Below are 5,251 nucleotides of genomic sequence, written 5' to 3'. Positions count from 1 at the left end.
ATTTTCACACTATTCCCACAGTGTTGAGAGCACATTGGCCAAAACAAACGATAGATATTATACACACCATTTTATTATTGATGGGTAATGAAATCTCAATATTACCATATGCATGATAGCAAAGCAAACCCCTTTTTAGCGTTTCAATATTTTTATAGATATTCTTCTCCATCAAGTCTTTATACCTGACCTTTTATGCATTTTTTGTCATTTAAAACAGCAGGGCACAACTTCTCAGGACATGGATCTATTAGAATGGTATTCTCTTTCCACATCTAGAAAACCAATTTTATTTTTCTATGGCCATTTTGTTCTTTTTCAGGATTTGGGCAAGGCACTTGCACTTACGTTAGTCTAATCCCAGAAAATAAATAGTGTCCCTAAACTGAAATTTAATCGACCTGAGTGGATTGAAATAGAGAGGAATTATTGAGGATACTCAAGCTCTGTCATATGTTTGAAATCACTCTTATCTATTTATCTGTGGGGTTCACAGGAACAGGCAGATGACTAGAGAAAGCAGAGTTTAACAGAGAGCATTGACTCTCTCTTCCCAAAGGAGGAAAGTATAAGAAACTTGCTGCATTTGGATATCTTAAATTTGATTTCTCCCCTATTGAGCAAAGAATTCAAAATAAATTTTATTTACTGGGCATGTTATTGATGTCATAACAACTAACATAGAGGACTCAGGAACTCTAAACTTAAATATTGTTGGATGGAATGATTTATCTTCCTCATGGGTATTAGAAAAGCCCTCCGAAGTAAACCAAAGGGATATTACTAACTCTAAGATATGATTGGTGAATATTTTGGTTATTTTCTCTATTGAACATGTAAGGAAACATATGTGATGATGATCTATGTAGTTGAGTAGGGTTGTATTAAGCAAGAAGTGAAAACTGACATTGGCAGGGGTGCTTCTCTATTTCTAACAGTGTACATCAAGGAGAGGCAAACGACTTCTGGAGACAACTCAGAAAAGTTACATTCACAATAAGATGGTATGATCTTCAATGAAGAAGGCAAGGAAAATCCTGAGGTGGGTAAAATGAATGACGAGGTGCAGAAAAAAACTTCCAATGACAAAGAACTTCTTACGAGGTTTCAAGAGGGTGACACAGGAAGTGAACATCAAGACGGCAAAGAGAATTCTCTTGATGGTAAGTTTTGATTTTCCTTAGTTAACTTGTCTATGATGTTGGTAGCCTACTGTAAGGTAATGCCTAGTCAAACTCCTAGGACAATGGTTGTTGTAATGCAGACCATTTGCAGCTTGAAGAAAGTCCAACAAAAGTTTCACGGAGGGTAAAATTCTTTGTTTCACTAGATTGCTACTTTTAGTTCTCATGGAAAAGGGAATTGTTATATTATTTTCCAAAATCCTTTTTGAATGTTACTTCTCCAATAGAAAAATTTTATATTTCTTAGATTTTAGCATAGTATGCTTTAATTTATATTAGTTTAATGCTTACATCAATTGAGACAAAAGAGGAGGGAGAAAAGGTCAACGAGTTGATTCAACATGATGAAGAAAAATGAGTTGAGATTGAAAACATAGTAATTAAATGTTCCAAGGAGGTAGATTCTGCTGTCGTGGGAATATACAGCATTTGGAGGCAAGAGAATGAGAACAAGAATTCTGACTCCACTATTAGATTGATGTGATACCAACTGATCATGGCTAGGGTGTATTCAAACATTTCTGAGGCTAGGAGTAATCTTGATTTATACCATGAATTGATGCTTCATATTAAAGAATGTTAGCATACATTGGGTGAGTCTAATGCAGATTCTGATCTACCTCAAAGGTAATAGTTTTCGCATTGGCTGCTTCTAAATCAAGAGTAGTAAGTGCTTCCATTTGCATTTGGTGTCCATATCCTTTGTTTCTTTTAAAGTTGTAGTCTGTGTCAATATTTCTTCTTTTCATTCTCTTTTTCATGGCTGACAATTGATATGAATGTTTCAGTGCACCTGAGAAGATCAAGGCTATGGGTCATGTCCTATCCAAGGCTAGAGAACAATTTTATGATTGTGAGATAGTAACAAAGAAGTTGCGAGCCATGCTTTAGTTTGCAGATGAGCAAGTAAGTACCTTGAAAAAGGAAAGTACATTTTTAAGTTAGCTGGCAGCAAAAACTATTCCCAAGGGCCCGCATTGTCTGCCCATGCGATTGACCATGGATTATTACTCGCTTGCCCTTGAAAGGAGAAATTTCCTAAAAAGGACAAGTTGGAGGATCCAACTCTTTATCACAATGCATTATTTTTTGACAATGTGTTGGCTGCATCTGTGGTTGTGAATTCAACTCTCATGAATGCTAAGGTGAAGTGTTATTAATTTAAAATACTCTAAAGCTTGGAAATCTAGCAGTTTTGCTGCATTTTACATTTAATATTTGGATCTCATTGTAGGTGATTTACTTGTGTTTGGAGGAACCTCAGAAACATGTATTTCATCTTGTCACAGACAAGTTAAGTTTTGGGGCCACGAAAATATGGTTTTTACTTAATCCCACAAAGAAAGCTGTGATATATGTAGAAAATGTTGATGATTTTAAATGGCTCAATTCCTCCTATTTCCCTGTGCTTCACCAACTTGAATCCGCAGCTATGAAAGAGTATTATTTCAAGGCATATCACTCGACTACACTCTCAGCACGTTCCTCCAATTTGAAATATATAAATCCAAAATATTTATCCATGCTAAATCATCTTCGTTTCTATCTTCCACAAGTTTATCCCAAACTGGACAAGATCCTTTTCTGGGATGATGATATTGTGGTGCATAAATATTTGACGCCCTTGTGGTCAATATATCTTCATGGAAAGGTTAATGGTTTAGTGGAAACTTGTGGAAAAAGCTTTCACCGGTTTGAAAAATACCATAATTTTTCCAATCCGCACATAGCGAGGCAATTTGATCCTAATGCTTGTGGTTGGGAATATGGGATGAATGTATTTGATCTCAAAGAATGGAAGAAACAAGATATAACTGGAATATATCACAAGTGGCAGAACATGGTAAGTGTGTAGTGTGGTTTATTTATGTTAATTCTTGTGATGCTTACTTTAAAGTATTTGAAGTAAATCTAATGTAATTAGCTAGAAAACTTAATGGGTTTTTCTTTGTTTCATTTCCAAGTTTTTCTTTTATTGTATGATAGAATGAGGATAGAGTGTTGTGGAAGCTTGGAACACTACCCCCTGGATTTTCACATTGGCTGCTTCTAAATCAAGAGTAGTAAGTTCTTCCATTTGCATTTGGTGTTCATATACTTTGTTTCTTTTAAAGTTGCAGTCTGTGTGTCAATCTTTCTGCTTTTCATTCTCTTTTTCATGACCGATAATTGATATGAATGTTTCAGTGCACCTGAGAAGATCAATGCTATGGGTCATGTCCTATCCAAGGCTAGAGAACAATTTTATGGATGTGCGATACTAACAAAGAAGTTGCAAGCCATGCTTTAGTTTGCAGATGAGCAAGTAAGGACCTTGGAAAAGCAAAGTAAATTTTTAAGTCAGGTGGCAACAAAGTCTATTCCCAAGGGCCTGCACTATCTGTCCATGCGATTGACCATAGATTATTACTTTCTTCCTCTTGAAAAGCGATAATTTCCTAAAAAGGACAAGTTGGAGGATCTGACTCTTTATCACTATGCATTATTTTCTTACAATGTATTGGTTGCATCTGTGGTTGTGAATTCAACTATCATGAATGCTCAGGTGAAGTGTTATTAACTTAAATTAATATAAAGTTTGGAAGTCCAACAGTTTTTCTACATTTTACATTTAATATTTGGATCTCATTGTAGGTGATTTACATGTGTTTGTAGGAATCTGAGAAACATGTATTTCATCTCATCACAGACAAGTTAAATTTTGGGGCCATGAAAATGTGGTTTTTACTTAATCCCCCACAGAAAGCTATTATACATGTAGAAAATGTTGATGATTTTAAATGGCTCAATTCCTCCTATTTCCCTGTGCTTCGTCAACTTAAATCCGCAGCTATGAAAGAGCATTATTTCAAGGCAGATCACTCGACTACACTCTCAGAACATTCCTCCAATTTGAAATATATAAATCCAAAATATTTATCCATGCTAAATCATCTTCATTTCTATCTTCCACAAGTTTACCCCAAAATGGACAAAATCCTTTTCTTGGATGATGATATTGTGGTGCAAAAAGATTTGATGCCCTTGTGGTCAGTAGATATTCATGGAAAGGTTAATGGTTCAGTGGAAACTTGTGGAGAAAGCTTTCATTGGTTTGAAAAATACCTTAATTTTTCTTATCCCCACATAGCTAGGCACTTTGATCCTAATGCTTGTGGTTGGGCATATGGGATGAATGTATTTGATCTCAAAGAATGGGAGAAACAAGATATAACTAGAATATATCACAAGTGGCAGAACATGGTAAGTGTGTAGTGTGGTTTATTTATGTTAACTCCTATGATGCTTACTTTAAAGTATTTCAAGTAAAACTGAAGTAATTAGCTAGAAAACATAATGGATTTTTCTTTGTTCGATTTTTAAGTTTTTCTTTTATTGTATGTCGGAATGAGGATAGAATGTTGTGGAAGCTTGGAACACTACCCCCTGGATTGAATGTTTTATGGCTTGACCCACCCTTTGGACAAGTCTTGGCATGTGTTGGGTTTAGGATATAATCCTAGCGTGGACTGTTCAGAGATTGGCAATGCAGCTGTTGTTCATTACAATGGGAACATGGAACCTTGGTTTGAGCTGGCAATGATGAAGTGGAGGCATTACTAGACAAAACAGATAAAATATGATCATCCTTTCTTACAACAATGCAATATAAATGAATAGTTGTGACCTCAATATTCATACTGCAATAGATTGTCAAATGTAAAGTGTAAATGCCCTTGATTCTGGTTGATAATTCATTCTAATTCATTTGTTTTTGGAGTTCCACAGATGGTTTCTAGTTTATGGCTTAATGAGTCAAGTTTTTGGAGGTGTAGTGGCCTAGCTAAGTTTAATGTTTACAAATTTTATGTCCTCATTGTATTCCTTCATAGTTGGAAGTAAACTCCTATATAAGTATTCTTTTCTTTGTTAGTTAATATTTCTCTTTCATCAAGTAATTACACAAATTGTTCTTCCAAGAACACAAAGAAGTACAAGACACAGATATTTAGGCTTTCAAGGCAGGGCAAAACCTCTCAATAGGGGAAAACCCAACAATCCTCCTCTTATTGAATTTATTCAAAATG

At 35.2% G+C, this 5,251-nt stretch overlaps 1 pseudogene; it reads left to right on the top strand.

The window, feature by feature from the left end:
• Positions 1–1,051: 1,051 nt before the first annotated feature.
• On the top strand, positions 1,052–4,844 carry LOC149213143 (polygalacturonate 4-alpha-galacturonosyltransferase-like; annotated as a pseudogene).
• Positions 4,845–5,251: the final 407 nt, after the last annotated feature.

This window comes from Pinus tabuliformis, chromosome 1_1, assembly GCF_031772625.1.
Source record: "Pinus tabuliformis cultivar Carrire ecotype Pingquan chromosome 1_1, CPIR1, whole genome shotgun sequence".
Lineage (NCBI taxonomy): Eukaryota > Viridiplantae > Streptophyta > Pinopsida > Pinales > Pinaceae > Pinus > Pinus tabuliformis.
Note: the sequence above shows the minus strand (reverse complement) of the source record. Positions and strands in the feature narration are given on the sequence as shown.